Below are 17,716 nucleotides of genomic sequence, written 5' to 3' on the forward strand. Positions count from 1 at the left end.
GTCCATTTGGAGCACTCAGTTCTTACTATAAAATTGCCTTGCTGTGAGGCCTCCTCCCTACTTGAACCACAACCATTCATGAGCTGCCAGTGGACAGAGCTCTCATACAACCATGCCCTCTTTGTTCCTGTACTCCAGCTGCCTGCTGCCTTGTCTTGCTTGGCATGAGAGGCAGAACCAGTTTGTTAGATCTCTCCTCACCCAACATCTTTCCTGGAAGGCCTGTTTCTTCCTGTTGCCCTGATCTCCACTGCCAACATCACCTGGTATTCTTTTTATTGGCTAGGGTTGCATGTCATCAGGGTGAAGGAGTGCCAAGACAGTCCCTTACTGGGTAGGTAGGCATGGGGTAGAAACCACCTGCTGAAACCAATAGCTTCTGAGCCACCTGACTAAGGGACTCTGGACACTACCAAATGCAATTTCTCTAAGCTCTGGGTCTGATTTAGTGTAAGGCCAATTTTCCCAATTAAGTGAATTTTCATCCATAATACCCACATGGATTCCTATAAGATCCTTGAGGGCATGCACCCATTATTGTCATCATTGTCATCAATATTCATCACCACCCAGAACAAGATCTTCAGTAAAGGTTTTAATTTACCCTTTGTAGCAACTTTATGCAAAGTTCAAGGTTGCCTCTCTGGTGGCTGGTGATATGGTCTTTGCTTCCCTATTAAGCAGTGACTTGAAATCAATTACAGTCACATTGGAGGAACTCCAAAGATGCTGATTTAAGCAGCATTTTCAAGCTGGTTGCTCACTTTCCACCTCTATGTTCCACTTTCTGCTAGATACAGATAAAAAAAAAGAAAGAAAAGAAATAGAGCTGGAGATTCAGACTTCTCATGTTTTTGGCATTGCTACCACCCAGAGTTCAGCTGCTGTGTCACTATCATTGTCCCAACCTAATCAAGATTCTTTTTTCTTGTTCTGCCTTCTTCATTCTTGTTACTTAAGGTCAGCATCTCAGGTGGATAAGATGCTCTCTCTCATCAGCTTCTCCTGTTCCACATCTTATCCTTTCCCACTCCACTTTTTGATACTAGGAAAAGGAGGGGGGTGGAGATCAAGGCAATGCTTCATGATCCTATTTGAAAGGAAATTTAGGACTGGAGGTAAAAGGGGTGAGTCGATCCTATTGCTGCTTCAATAAATGACGTACATAAAGAACTAATAATCAAATGGGCAAGGAAAACGGAAAGACAATTTTGTGTGAAATTATGTGAGCTGATTTAGACAACTAGCAAAAAGGTCAGAAATGTGTAAGGGAACAGTTTTCAAGATAATAGCTGTGTTATTAAGGATGGAAAGAACATCTGAAAATATTCTGAAAGTGATCAAAACCCATATCTTTCAAGTGTTTTGAAACCCTGATGAGAAGAATCCTGGACTGATTAGAATCTTTAGTTGGAAACTTATTCTGTGCAAAATTTGCATGCAGTTGGTTTGCACAGAAAACAACACGTTATGTGCCAAAAACATCATTTTCTTTGCAGAAATAATATTTCCTGTACTTCAAACGAGGTGCACATAGTTGCCTTACATAGAAAATGATATTTTCTGTGCAAGAAGAAATATTGCCGCTTACAAACAGAAAATGTGCAGAAAATGCTGTTTTCTGTGCAAATCAATCATGTGTTAATTTTGCACAGAATTATGAATAAGCTTTGATAACAGCACAGACCTTCTTGCAGCCGGAAGAAAACTGTTAAAATCTCTTGTTTTCTTCTGAGAAAAAACTTAGTGAAGATTTGTAACCCCAGTGTTAGTCTGATTCAGGAGGGGGAAAAAGGAAAGGGGAGAGGGAGAAAGAATCCAGCAGCACCTTTGTGACTGATTCATTTTAGCATGTACTTGTATGGATTTCAGTCCATTTTGTCATATTCCTGCAGTGGGGTGGTGAATCCACTCTAGGTTTTCATGTAAATGTAATAGGAGCTGTCCAAGGTCCTGAACTCTAGACCCTGAATAGAAGAACCAGCTAAGGAATTACATTCCTACTAGTCAGCTCAAAATATACAGCTTGTTTAATTTTAATGAAAATCTTTCTCCCTAGCATATCAGGATAAACATTTGCTATTATTAAAGACTAAAAGCAAGGAGGCAGAATGTCAAGAACTATTAGGGCAAGATACTAAGAACTCTACTCCTCCCCCCCCCCCCCCCCCGTCCTCACAGCTGGAAGGTGCAAACTGAATGCTACCACATGCTCTTAATATTTTGTCAAACCTTTTTAGACGTGATGGATCAGAAAACTCATCTTAACTGATTTTTTTCCAGGGAGGGGAGGAGAAAGTTGTTGGGAACACGGCTGTCTCCAATTTATGACTAACAGCTTTGCTCAGTAAATCTCATTTTAGTTCTGACTAGAGAGCCAGTGTAGTGTAGTGGTTTGAGTATTGAATTGTGACTCTGAAGACCAGATTTCAGTTCCCCACTTGGCCATGAAAATCCATTGAGTGACCTTGGGCAAGTCACATGTTCTCAGCCTCTCTGAAGAAATCCTGCCAAGAAATTCCCATGATAGGTTTGCCTTAGTGTCACCATCAGTTGGAAACAACTTGAAGGCACAAAACAACAAGGAGCTGACCTACTGAATTCATTAAATTTATCTATGTGTTGACTCACCATTCAGCAGCTGACTGATCTGTAGGCTGGAGGTCTATCTAGGAATCATGAAAAAGAGATTATCTTTGAGTATATGCAGAAGCATTTTACTAACCAGCAAGTAACCAGAGCTTTTCCAGATAGAGCATCCAGAAGAAGGGCTTCTGAATGAAAGGCTGTAAAGTTCAAGGAAGTGTTGAGAACTATGACACCATTTTGTATAAATAGCAGTTACAATAGATTTTTTTTCACATGAAAAAAAGAAAGGGAAAGAAAAGGTTGAAGGAAGCAAAGAAGATTTGCTTTATCATTGCCCATCCAATTTAAAGGAAATATTTCTTTTTCACAACAGACTTAAACCAGACTTGGTCAGGTCTTTCATGCTTGCATTCCTGTAGTCAATAATAGTCAGTGCTTGTTCATGGCCCATGCAATCAATTTATGCCTCCATTGCAACTCACTGTAGGTTATGATATATAACTGACAGACAGACCAGGGGAACAGATATTTAGGACAGCTTAATGACAGATGCAGCTGAGTGAGAGATGGTGACGAGAGGGAAAATCCATACTTCAGAGCTGGGTTCATAGTAGGGGGATACTCAATCAGTAATTCCATGGGAAAGAGCTTGGCCTCTTTTCATATTTATTGCTGCCTACAATGCCTGGTTATGAAGACTCCCAGATTTATTCCAAAGAAGTCTTGCTTTGTCATTAGGAACTGATGCTTCTGATACGAACTAGCAGACAAGAAGTCTGGGATGATCACTTGCAAATGTTGCAGAAGTCAGTTGACCAAGGTAAGGGATGGTCAATACTCCCTTCTTAGAAAAACAATAGTTAGGGCAAAGTTGCCATGAATTTTCATGCCAATACCTGATCATCTTGAACATGAACTCAGTGAAGATTGAAAACCTGGTTTTAGTGTATCGAGAATAATATCCAGACTTTCTATGCCCATATATATGTTGTGGCACCACCACAGCTCACTGACAGAGAAGGATTAATCACTCACAAAATTACAAATTCCAGAATTCGTAGCTCTGAGCTATGGTAGTTAAAATGGTGTCAGACTGCATTAATTCTGCACTATAGATGCAGCCTGAGTGTTGGGTGTCCATTTTGTTCCTCTCCTCAGCTTTTTGAACAATTCATCCATTTTGTTTTGTTAAAGCCAAGGAGGAACACCCCTCACAAACATCAAACGATAAGAGAAACTTGCTGGAGTAGTTTCACTCATCCAGATTGGTTAAGGAGAAGGTTTTCTTACTATGTCTGGAAAATGACAGTGAAAATAAATATAATGCATCATGCCAAAGATGGGGCATGGTACACAGTGCTCTTTAGAGTGCCCTGCAGGGAACTGGTGCTAGCAAACATCAGTTTTCACATTGTAAGAAGAATTGAGAAAAAGGCTTGCAGAAGACACCAGCTGTGCTATAAGCAATTGGCTTTTTAGTACTGGAAGCCTGCTAGCATTAACATAATGCAGTTTACCAAAGCTGTTTTCTGATACTCATCCCTTTGGAGGATCAGAAACTAGACGTGACAACAGCAGCCATGTATCACAATCGGAGCACAACTGAAGCCCCAACAAGTAGGAATGGAGGGGGAAATGTTCAAACCAAAGAATAAGTGAGAAGTGAGTAATGGAACTGTTTACTATCTATACAGCCTGTCCCCAATATTTTTTAAAATTCATTTAGGGTGGATTTTCCCACCAAGAATATGCCCTGGTGGAAGCTACTATGGGCTCCCTGACATTCACAAAAAGCCTTGGGATTAAGTAAATATTATATTATATTATATATTCTACCTCTCTCTCATGCTGTATGTCAAGGCAGCATACAACATTTAAAAACACAATACATTTTTTTAAAAAAAAAACTCAATATAAAAGTTAAAACATAATTAAACTAACTTTGATTTTGGAAAAATACCCCACATGTTTATAATATGCTAGTGACCAAGCAATATCAGAGTATGTTCAAGAAAAACACACCAGCAAGGAGAGGTTGCAGCAGTTTATTTTGTCTGAGCTTACTGGGAAGGAAAAGATCCCAGCCACTCCTCTGACTGAGTTGATGGAGTGCACAAATGGAGTGCCCTGCCAAATCAGTACAGTTGGAAGGTATGAATTAAATCTAAAACATGGGAAAAGAATGGAAAGTCTGAAGAGACAGAGGTTTGTTGTTGTGGTTAACTGTCCTCATGTCAGCACTGACTCATGGTGACCTTGTGGATAAGACATCTCCAAGATACTCTGTCCTCCACTACTTTGCTCAATTCCTGGAGACTGATGCCCATGATCTCCTTAATAGAGTCCATCCATTTGGTGTGTTGCCTTCTCTTTCCTAGCATCATTGTCTTTTCTAACGAGTTGGCCAAAATACAATAGTCTCAGTTTGATCATCTGGGCTTCCAGGAAGAGATCAGGTTTAATCTGTTCAAGGATCCATGGTATTCTCAGGACTCTTCTCCAGCACCACATCTCAAATGAGTTGAATTTCTTATCTTCTTTCTTCACTGTCCAGCTCTCACATCTATACATGGTGATGGTGAATACAATGTTTTGGATGGTGCTCAGCTGCATACTTTTACTCTTTAGGAGTAAATGCCATATAAAGAGAGGCATGAGACACACATTTAAAAATCCCAGTTCAGGAAGAGGAAGGAGTTAAGAGTAGACACACTGCATTCAGTTAGGTAACTTAGCTCACCCTTTTGAAGGGTGGTAGTGAAAGAGCGGACAAAAGGAGAAGGGAATTAAAATACAAACACTAAATAGTCCAGAACCACAGTGAAAAAGACTTTTCTCCTGGGAAAAAGCTGAAATGTACAGTCTTGAAACATGACTAGGAAATTCATTGTTTCAGGCTCAGGGCTATCCTTTTAAAAATAAAAACATAAAAGATGGGATGGGGTGAACTGAGGGTCTGAGAAACCCTAGCAGGTATTTTTCACTTTTTAATGTGAGGAAGCCTTTTGGTGAACATGCATCTGTATGTTCGCCTGAAACCCTGTCAGTACTGAGAAGAAATAAGAAGAGAGGACATGGGGAAAGGAAACTGGAAGTAGAGGATAGAAGAAAGAGAAAGGGTACAGCAGGAAGCTGAACAAATAAACCAAAGTGGGGAAAGGAAAATAAATGGAAAAGCAAGAAGAAAAATATATGTTTATTGTTGTTAACTTCCTTCAAGCTGAGTGCCTTCCAGTTGACTTCGACTTATGGTGACTCTATGAATGAGAGACTTCCAAGTGACCCTATCCTTAACAGCACTGTTCAGCTCCTGCAGGTTCATGGCTGCGGCTTCTCTGAATCTATCCATCTGGAACGCAGTCTTCCTCTTTTTCTATTGCCTTCCTTTTTGCCAAGCATTGTAGTGAGTCCTTTCTTCCCATGATATGGCCAAAATATGATAACCCCAGTTTAATCATGTATGTTTCTAGGGATAGTTTAAGCTTGATTTGCTCTTGGACCCATCTATTTGTCTTTTTAGCAATCCATAGGATCTGTAGAACTCTTCTCCAGCACCACATTTCAAATGAGTTTATTTTCTTCCTCTCAGCTTTCTTCACCATCCAGCTTTCATGACCATACATAGAAATGGGAAATACGATGGTATGGACAATTCTAACTTTATTATTTAATGATATATGTTTACATCAGAATGAGGAGCCAGTGTTCCTCTAGAAGATATTGCTGGACTAGCACTCCCATCATCCCTGACAATTAGTCAAACTGACTGGGGCTGATGGGAACAGCATATATTATAGAGATAATCAGTGGCAAGGTTGTGCCAAGATTTTTTGCTGCCTGATGCAAATGACACAATGGTAACTCCTCCATTTGTGATGGTACAATGTTATTCATCACTGCTAAAGGAATTATACTTGCTTTGAAGATATAGGATTGGCCTTGTAGAACAGATGGTACCATGTCTGTGGCTTTGATTTTCAAAAGATGATCAGTCTCCTGTAGAACTAATTAAGATTCTCCTCCTCCCCAGTTTCAGTACCCATGATCTTCTTCACCTTCTTCAGCTATTTTTAACAGAGAACTTCAGATTCTCAGTGGTCAGAGTTTTGCTCACACTTGGATACCTCTCATGAAGCGAGTGTAACATGTAGCTGGGCTCTACTTGGATGTTGTAATAGGTAGAAATTCACTATACCCATTTTTAATTTATCAGGCCAGGTTAAGAAAAAACGGTTCCTCTGGGCAATTGTTTTACAGGGAACCAGAAGTCATAATTCATACTCATGACAAGAAAGAAATGGTCACAAAGGAGCAACAATTTCAAATACAATTGTAACAAGGCAGCAATAGTGCTATAAATCAGGTCCCCAAAGAGGTGCTGTCAGGTTGTTCGTTAGATTAGGTACAACCATTTCGTTCTTCTTAAAGCAAGGGCAGATTTAGTGCCTTCAAAGTTTCCAATTTTTATTTCCATCAAGGAGAGCCTACAGTGCAGCAGATAGAAATGTGCCACTATATGTGAATCAGTCTCTCAAAGAACCTTTTCCGCTTTTCCTATGTTATAGAAGGTAATAAAAGATCTTTACATTCAACACATAACTTTCCCCATTGTCTATACACTGAGAAAACTTATTCTCTCCATCAGCCTTTCTCTCCTTGAAAAGTGATCCTGTGAAACTGGCTCCAGAACTTCTGTAAGATTCTATTTCCAAATGCAGAAATGCACAAATAACTCATCCAAACACCTTACTAAAGTGTGTTTTTCAGAGAAGCTCAATAGCTCAGCAGTAGTGTACAAACTCATGGAAATCATGAAGCACGATCGGACATTTTTGTCCAATGTGGAATGTCCACAATTAATCCAGGATTGTGGGAATGGAGTGGCACATAGATGTGCTTTGCTCATAGATGGAGCACTGTGCATTGCTCATAGTTGCATATGTGCACTGAGTAATGCATTTTGCTACAATTCTGATATATTGTAACAGTTCTGTAATGTTGCTATGGCACACAAGGATTGCATAATTCTGCATACGGACATTGATGCTATGAAATCCCAATGAAGTGTTTCAGATGATGTTACATGAATAGATATATAGTACCTCCTTACATAAGAGTCTTGACAGGTAGTGCAACAGCTATTAGAGAATTTCAACACTGGTTTCTTCAAACCATCACTAGCCAGCCACTCTCCTTGACATCTCTTCATCTTCACCTTATGGGATCTTCAGCATAAATATGCTAAAGGAACTTTATGCTCCGCTGGCTTCAAATGGGTTCCCTGTTTATAGCTAGAGATGTTCTCTTTTTGTATTTGGTGGCTGAGGAAGGGAAGGAGCTTTCAAAAAGTGGGATGGCATTGTGCTTTGGACGTACAGGTATATCTTTGTAAATGGCCATAAATACATGCAAAATTGAACGGAGTAGTTTCACAGTGCGTATATTCAGCTAAGGGCTGCTGTGACATTACTAAGTATGGGTATCTGTTGAGCAATGGTGGAATGACTGATGCATGATGGCCCAAGGCACAATGGAGGCCAATACACCTTGTGGCATTCATCAGTATACATCAGGACATTGGTTAGGATGGGCTGGAGCATAACAGAAGTGCCTGATGTCCATCAAAAGTGCCCGGTTCACACCAGAAGCGCCAGTACACATGCGAAGGGTTTGATGTGCATTGGAGCACTCCTTCCAGCACCTGACTAATGGGGTCTCACTGTGTTTCTGCAACTTAGTTATGGATTCATAAAGTTAGAAAATGTAGACTGTGGAATAGTATCTTCACCATAGTCAGTAACCCACCCACTCAATCTCTTGAAGCAAACAACTTCAGTTAGGGCTGTACCATACAATTTTAGTGAACATGTAGCTAGGTCCCTCATCATGGCAAGACTCTTGCATGTCATGAAGAGTTTATTGAACTCTTAGTACTTTCAGTCCAAGCAAACATTTGCTAAAGAGCAAATGATCTTGTGCAATGGAGACTGCAATGTCTTTTTTTAAAAAATGACAGCCTGGTCATGATGAAAAGAGCTCTTGCCAAGCCAGATGTGTCACCCCATCCTATGAGTGACAGGGAAAAGTTGTATATTATTCAGTTTTTTACATGGAAGCGATAATGTTCAAGGCCCGGAGCATTTCCTGGGGATTGATGATTGGCTGCGGGAGCTGATGGCCTGAAGCAGAGTTTCGGGCTGTTAAGCAAGATGGTCATTAATTTCCCAGGAAATGGCTTGGCTGGAGGACTTCATTGCTGCTATAGGATAATAGCTTAAGACATGTGATTTAGGGTTGTTCCCCCATTTCTTAATTTTGTTGGGGGAAAAAGCAGTATATTAGGAAATTTTATACTAGGTGTTAGCCTCACCTAACCAAAGATCTGGGCTGAAAGTCACCAACTAAGAGCTATTAGGGTGGCCTTTCACCATTTCTAGGAAGGACCAGTCAGGATGTGAGCTATGGCTTTACCTGTGACCCTGTTCAAATTATGAAGCACTGTACTCCATAAAAACCAATTTGACTCACTCACTCCCTTCTGGTATTTTTGGACTGGTTCTCAATTGCCCTAATAAGCTGATGATTTTTTAAATCCACCGAACAGAAAATTTTAGACCTTTTTAAAAAATCTGTCAAGCTTTTCTCCATTTCTATGCTGTCACTTTATTTTAATTTGATGGCAATTGTGTTCATTGCTCTGAGCCACCTTGAGAGGTAGAAATGCATTAGGAAGATGGGGAATATGTTTACTCAGCAGATAGCTAGATAATAGATATTTTTGAGCACTTTGTATGGTGGGGCTAAGAAGACCTTCACAGGGATGTGTCCATGTCACCACTGTTGATACACAACACAGGACACATCCACACTGTAGAAATAAAGCAGTTCGACACCACTTTAACAGCCATGACTCAAAGCCATGGAATTCTGGGATCTGTGGTTTTGTGAGATCTTTAACCTTCTCTGTCAGAGAGTTCTGGTGCCCCACCAAATGACAAATCCCAGAATTCCATAATATTGATACATGGACGTTAAAGTGATGTCATACAATTTGGTAACAGGCAAGACATTGGGCATCCTTGAAAATATGCATTCTTGACTTCCTTGTTCTTTTCTGGTCTTCCTTCTGTACTGCCAGAAAATAAGAGAATCAGTATGCAGGTCATGGCAGCAGATGCAGGAGGACAGAGAGAGAGAGAGAGAGAGAGAGGATTCTGCACCTCACTGTAGCACCAATCGGAGAAAATCACTGCTACAGTCAGCTGGAGGCTTCTAGTAAAGTGGAGCCTTTTTGTGAACTAAGTTTAATATGTGAACTAAACTAATAGCTATCATCACCATAATGTATAATTTTCATGAGTGTGTTCCAGCAGGGAAGAAGTCACATGGAGTTTTTTAGAAGCAGAGAGCAGCTGGCACAGGGACTGAGGGAGAGTCAGCAGTAGCAATCTCAAGCATGGTGTCAGTCAGCTTCTTTCTGATCCAAGCCAGTTTGTACGTATAACAATCGCACTGGGGCTTTCTGTAGTGAATTGTGACCTAACTGACTTTCTAACAAGACAACAAAGGAGACTCACAATAGACTTGGGATATGATATTTGTTCCAATTATTCCATTTTCAAATGAAGCCCATTTAGAAGTATACAATTTGAGGCTTCAGCTCAGCTCTGACTTGTCATAGCTGCAGTTAGATGGGTGCTGGAGGGATGGCAGTGATAGGAAAGAAGGTGAACCATGCCAGCAAAGGAGAGATTTACTCATTTTCTGCCTTCATTTTGATTCCTCTGGGCTGTCACTGCAGATCTATTGGTATCTAAGCACAGACATGCCAGATGCCCAAGTTGAGAGTGGGAAAAAATCATTTCCAGAATGTTTGTCAGGCAAAGGTAGATACATACACTTGAAGACCATAAAATGATCACTGCTGGATTAGGTCAAAGATCTAGCCAACCTATCATCCTGTTTCCTACAATGACCAACCTCAATAGAGAAGCCAAAAGGAGGATATGAAGGCATTGTTATTTCTTAGCAACTGCTATCCAGGGAGACATTAATTTTTTGGTTAGATCAGTATAGCCATGAATGAGCCAGCACAAATAAGAAGGTTTGTGCATTGGACTATGACTTTTGAGGCCAGGGCTGCTGCCACACTACAAAATTAATGCAGTCTGACACTACTTTAATTGCCATGGCTCAATGCTATGGAAGGCTAAGATTTGTAGTTTGTTGTGGCATCAGAGCTTTCTGACAGAGAAGGCTGAATATCTGACAAAACTACAAATTCCATAGCACTGAGCCATGGCAGTGAATGCGTTATCAAACTGCATTAATTCTTCAATGTAGCTGCAGCCCAGAGTTAGGATCTCTGCTCAGACATGTTAACTCAGTGGTGACCATGGGCAAGTCAGACTCTCTCAGCCTCAGAAGAAGGCAAAGGCAAAGGCAATTCCCCTCTGAATAAATCTTCCTAAAGAAACCCTGTGATAGGGCTGCCATAAGTCAGAAACAACTTGAAGGCACACAACAATATAGCCATCATGACTGTTAGCTGCTACTAATGAGTGTAAACTGTATTGGAATAATTATAATTCTTAATTATATACAATACTACTATAATTATCCAGACCTTCTTGGTGGCTGCTTCCAGGCTATGGGATTCTGTTCCAGAGAAGGCTAGGTTGGCCTTGTTATTGCTTTCCTTCTGCCAGTAGATGAAGACCTTTTTATTTAAATAGGCTTTGGGAGATTAACTGACTGCTTCAGAAAAGTCTTTTAATGGAGTGTGCTATATGTTTATTCTCATTGTTATGTGTTCATATGCTTTCATACTGCTTTAAATTACTGGTATTTTAACAGAATATCATATTTACTTGTTTAAAACCTTTTTTGTTGTTGTCAAGAGCCAAGACCCTGCATTGTGTTTGTATGCTATAAATTTACACTCACACAGGTAAATGGTGATTTTGTTACACCATCACTGAGTTAAATACTAACTTTGTTCTATGAATTGCATATCTGTGAGAATGTTTACTGTTTCCATATTTCCAGTGAATCATGTGGTAAAATGAAAGTACTGATGAGTAGTTATGTGTCCGTGCATATATATGCCTTCAAGTAACCGTTGATTTACAGCAACCTCATAATGTATAGTGTTTTCTCAGGCAAGGAATACTTAGAGGTAGCTTTGCCAATTCCTTCCTCATAAATATTGTCTCCAAAACTTGCTATTTGTTGACAGTCTCCCATCCAAATACTCACCAGGGCTGACCCTGCATACCTTCCAAAATCAGACTGGATCTGATGCCTTTTGGCTGTTTAGGCCTCTGAATAGTTATGCCCCCATCTACAAATGTGCAGCTGTATATGAAAAAGGTTTATACTTGTGAAACTCCGACAATGCAGCTGTGAACTGAATACAGACATTGTGCCATGATTAAAAAAAAAAATACAACCATGTCTATAAGGGAACTGACATGGGCATAATACACCAACAGAAGACATCCATTTTTTAAAAGCTGTCCTTTGTTTTACTTTATGCTGTGAGTCCCCTTGTGTCCCAATTTGGGAGAAATAAATAAAAACTCAAAAAAGGAAGCTCCCTACATTTCTGGTGGATGAAAACACAGTACTGTACTGAAGACTACATACCGACCTTGGAGAAAATCCCACCAAACTCAAGGGGTCTTGCTTCTGAGCAGAGATAGATAGGATTACATGAGGCCTAAAGCCAACTGCTAGTCCCAGAAAGGGGTAGATTCATTAACTTGACTGGATTTAGAATTCAGAGACATAGTTGTGTTTGTCTGCAATATCAGTATGCAAAGGGATCTTGTAGCACCTTTGAAACAAACTGTGCAAAAGAAGTTGTAGCATAAGCCTTTTGTAAAGTTAGTCTACTTCCTCAGATGCATGGAGTGAACTGTTGCTCAGGAAGGACCTTTATCATCAGTTATATGAATAGCCATAGAAATGCAAAACTTGTGGGTATGGTGATGAGGTGACAAAGCTTTAGTGATGGTTAAACCCTCAGAATTTTATAGGGTGGAGCCATGATAGTAAAGTACAGTAGTATCAAGCTGCTACAAGTATGTCGTGTGGACTCACCTGTAGAGAAGGGGTAGGAATTGTTTAATCCTCTGCACAATTCCCACCTTTATTTCAGAGCTATGTTGGTTGAATCATTGCCACTGATAGCTTCCGCTAATCTTTCCCCAGTGATTCTTCCCTGCCCTCACTGCGAGCGCTGCCAGTCTTTCTATATAATTATGATAGTAATCTTGGCAAATAATATGAATCCTGATTCATATACTTCAGGCGGCATTTTAAAAAGCTCATTGTGCTTTTTTTGTACAACTAAGTGCTTTTATAATAGATAATGCTCAGAAACACCCTCCTAGATCTTTGCCAGTTTGGTCATTTCAATTAGAGGATGTCATCCACTCTGAATAGGTATCAGCACAATTCTTGCTATGCATTTACTCTGGTGTTTAAAAGTCCTATACTTTTTCCAAAGGTTTTGCTCTTTAGTCAGAGGCTGAGCCTCAATCATCCCTGATTCTAATGAAATTGGAAGTCAGAAAACAATTATCAGAGAGTATATCCAGGGGATTATTATGAAGAAGACAATCTGAAATAAGGGGTGGAGTTTTCTTAGCCAGTTCTTCCTGGAGGTTTGAATCCCCAAGAGTCTACTCTGAAGTTCAGGACTGGACTCCCATTATTTAAGTTATTTGAATCATGAGGTACAGCCATAACTGAGTCATCTATATCAGTGATCCCTTTTTCAAAGATATATCCCGAACTGCTCCATTGCTAGCTATTATAACTGATGAACTGTATTTTGGAGGTGACCCCTTTAATTTGTGCTGAGCCCAAGTCATAACCATCCTTCAGACAGAAATTATACTAAAAATACACAAAGGTTCAACCCTGTAAAACTGCCATAATTGATCAAAATCAAGAATCACAATGTTATCAAACTGAACAATTTGGTCTTTTGCCATGTTAGATTCTAATGATTTCAACCCTATTTGGGTGTTCAGCATAGGGTTAATCTGAATAGGTACAGACCTAGAGCACTCCCTCGCTACATGCATTTATTTCAACTACTTTGAATATGTGAATTGTTATTTCATTGTTGTTGGTAGTTGTCTTCAAATCACTTTGGCTTATAGAGGCCAGGGGCTTCTGAGGCTGGGAGTGTGTGGTGTGCCTAAGGTCTGAGTGGGATTTGAACCTTGGCCTCCAGAGTTATAGTCCAAAGCTCAAACAACTATGGCTTAGTACACAGTGCCAGGAAAAGATGGCCGGCAGCTGCCTCTTGTTGCTGCATAGTGGTACCACAGCAACCAAATTGCGCGGTATCGCTGTGCAGCAAAAAAGGAGTGTGCAGATGCGGCTCCTTTTTGCGGCACAGCTGCTCTGCCGCAAAGCGCCACAGATTTCTCCCTTTTTTTCATTAACTAAGACACAACTAAATCACATCCAGCTGTAATGTAATGAGGTGTATAAACTTACTTGTTTTGTTGTATAAATGTCCATTTTTGCTATTTTTATCGCTACAAGGTCTATGTGGCCTCTGCTCTGGATGTTTTGTAACACAAGCCAATGAACTGTAGTATACTGAAATTTTAAGAGGTAACAAGAAGGTATATTTTAGTTACATTTGGATAAGAAAAAAGCCAAGTTACTTTTTTAAAAAACCCAAAGAGAGTAAAGGGGTAACTGATTAATTTTGGAGCACTTGAAACAGTAAGTGGTAATTAATTTATTCTGAATGATTCATACAGATTTGTATTTGTGTAAACACACTGTTCTAATATATGAGCCCTGGGGTTCAGTATATAAATGTTCCTACATGCATTTTGCATGTAGTTTTTGTTGATGATCTTTGACATTTCAATTAAAAAGTGGGTGGGTTTCTGCAAAGCCTATAGTTCACCTTCAACAGAGTTAAAAACAGAATGAGAAGGCGGCCTAAACAATCATAAGAAAGTCAATCCATTCTCATATCATCTGAATGTTATTTGAGAAGAAGAGGAAGCATAAGAGCAAGGCCTCAGTGATTCTGAAATGAATCACTGGAAACAGAAAATTTCAAAGAACCAAGTTGAAAAAGCAGGGCCTGGTGTATAATTTAGGTCCAAAACACACTGAAGAAATAATCCAGTTTGAGACTGCCTTGACTGCCCTGGCTCAGTGCTAAGGAATTCTGGGAGCTGTAGCTTTGTGAGACATTTAGCCTTCTTTGTCAGAGAACTCTGGTGCCACAATAAACTACAATTCCCAGGATTCCCTAGCACTGAGCCAGGGTACTTAAAGTGGTCTCAAACTGGATTATTTCTGCAGAGTGTTTTGGATCTTCAGACGCATGCCCGTTGCTCCTTTCTATGGAATCCTGGGGTTTGTAGTTTGTTGTGGCACCAGGGATCTTTGACAGAGAAGGATAAATAGCTCACAAAACAACAAATTCCATAATTTCAATGCACTGAGCCACGCTAGTTAAAGCAGTGTCAATCTGCATTATTTCTGCAGTGCAGAGGAGGCTTTGAAGCTAGAGTGAGAAAGTCAAAAAATTGGGTAGCACACAATAGTGCACCCTTTTATTGATCAGTTGTTCACAACCAAAGCTCTCTGTCCCCATGAGAAATTTATCGCTGCTTGACCTAGAGAACCAGGTGGTTAATTGCTTGGTATCTAGTATTTAAACTTGTGCATGAGATGTTGGCACCTCCTCTACTGTTGTTTGGCTTTGATTTGCTCTGTAATTGAAAGTGATCTTTTGTAATCGTTCACTTGCTATAACTGAATGGGGGCTGTCACCCCAAGTGTCAGCATTGCCTTACCTGTCCTTGGCTGCCCTGGACTGGAGTTGGGATGGGGAAGCTGTCCTTTGGAGTTGGAGATTCCTGCAGGCCTGGGTCTTCTGAATCAGCTTCCTTAGGGTGAGTTATGACAATTCCAATGATTTGGGAGTTTGGAAAAGAAGACTTCCAAAAAACCACGTTGGAGCATGTCTCACTTTGTAAAGAAGCATTTGTAGTTTTGTGAGATGTTTAAGCTTCTCTATCAAAAAGCTCTGGTGTTACAACAAATTACAGATTCCATAGGACAGAACCATGACAGTTAAAGCAGTGTCAAACTGCATTCATTTTGCAGTGTGACAGCACCCATAATCTTGTTACCATGAGGGCTGTTAGGTGGAGCATATCCAGAGGAGGGTGACCAAAATGGTCTGGAAAGCATGCTGTATAATGAGTGACTTAGGGAGCTGGGTGTGTTCAGCCTGGAGAAGAGAAGGTTAAGGGGTGACATGATAGCCATGTTTAAATATTTAAAGGGGTGTCATATTAAGGATGGAACAAGTTTGTTTTCTGCAGCTCCAGATACTAGGAAATGGGGCAATGAATTGAAACTACCAGAAAAGAGATTCCACCTAAACATTAGGAAGCACTTTCTGATGGTAAAAGCTGTTTGGCAGTGGAATAGGCTCAGAGTATGGTGGAATCTTCTTCTTTGGTTGTTTTCAAACAGGGGCTGGCTGGCTGGCCATCTGCTGGGAGGGCTTTGGTTGTGTCTTCCTGCATGGCAGGGGGCTGGACTGGATTGCCTTTGGGGTATATTCCTACTCTTATGATTCTATGATTCTATTATCCTATGATTCCTTTCCTGTTTTGAAACAGGTGCCAGCACTGGAGAGAAGAAGTAGAAAGGAGGGTGTCATCAAAGCTTTGTGTTGTGACTAATGTGTTCACTGCACAGCACCTGAGATACTTAATTCAGGACAAGGATATAGAAAGCATCTTGGACTGACAAGTCTGTCACGATCTGATAGATGAGATGTCCAGTTCAGCACAGCTATAAAGCCAACAGACTGAGCCAGGATCGAGCTCCTTTGGAGACAGTAAATGCTCTTCTTAACTTATTACCTCAGCAAACTTTCTGCTGAACAGCAACACAGATTAAGTATTGACTCCACAGAGGAGAGATGCCGTTTTTTTTTTTTCTTAACAGCTTTTGATTCTGTTCTTTTTGGTTAAAGTATCTTTCCATTTGGCATTACCTGATTATCCAGGTGATTGGTGCCCATGTCCAGGCTGCAGTTTTCACAAAGCCAGATTGATCCACCAATATAGTGCGGCAGAAAATCAAACCATCCTAATTCCATGGCTCTCAACTGAGGCCCATGAGGACTGAGAAGGAATGGAGGATGGCATTTGTTCTTTTATTATGGTTCATCAGCATAAATTTCAGGCATGGGAACAAACTGATAGTCTCAACAGGATTAAACAAGATTAAACTAAGTTCGGTAAAACAGGCCACTTGAGATGAAAGGTGGAAGAACAATACCATTCAAAAAAATTTGGATGTATGTGTTTCTGTTTTCCTTTAGATTTCCATGGTTGGTGGATGCATCGTGAAATAGTGCTAGTGATGTTTTCAAAACTCAGAACATCCTGATTTGGAATAAAAAAATGGTCTTCAAAATACTCAGAAGCAACAAACAAATAATTAAGCAAAAAACATGAAAGAGTTTGCTTCAAACTTCTCCTCATCTTTGATGGAGCCTGCAACTGAATTATAAGGAGGGGCAATTCACCCTTTCTGGAGACCAGAAAAAGAGCAATTCCCCTTTTAAATCAGGCCCAAAACACACTGTAGAAATAATCCAATTTCAGACTGCTTTAACTGCCCTGGACCGGTGTTAGGGATTCCTGAGAATGATAAAACTTGTAGTTTTGTGAAGTACTTAGAATTCTCTAGTGCACTCTCCTGAACTACAGCATTAGAGCTTTTGGGAGATAGCTCTAAGTATTTCCTGGAATTAAAAATCCCCAAACTCCATAGGATGGAACCATGTCCATTAAAGTGACATCGCAGCATTGTAACGCTCTAGAGTAAAGATATACAACTGAATACTAAAATTTGAATCATCCAAGCCATTGTATTCCCTGTCACCATGTACGGGTGTGAGAGTTGGACAGTGAAGAAAGAAAAGAAGAAGAAAATCAGCTCATATGAGATGTGGTGCTGGAGAAGAGTGCTTAGGATACCATGGAGAGCCAAAAAGACAAACAAATGGGTTCTTGAGCAGATTAAACCAGAAATCTCTTTGGAATCCAAAATG

This window comes from Sceloporus undulatus, chromosome 5 (genome assembly GCF_019175285.1).
Source record: "Sceloporus undulatus isolate JIND9_A2432 ecotype Alabama chromosome 5, SceUnd_v1.1, whole genome shotgun sequence".
Lineage (NCBI taxonomy): Eukaryota > Metazoa > Chordata > Lepidosauria > Squamata > Phrynosomatidae > Sceloporus > Sceloporus undulatus.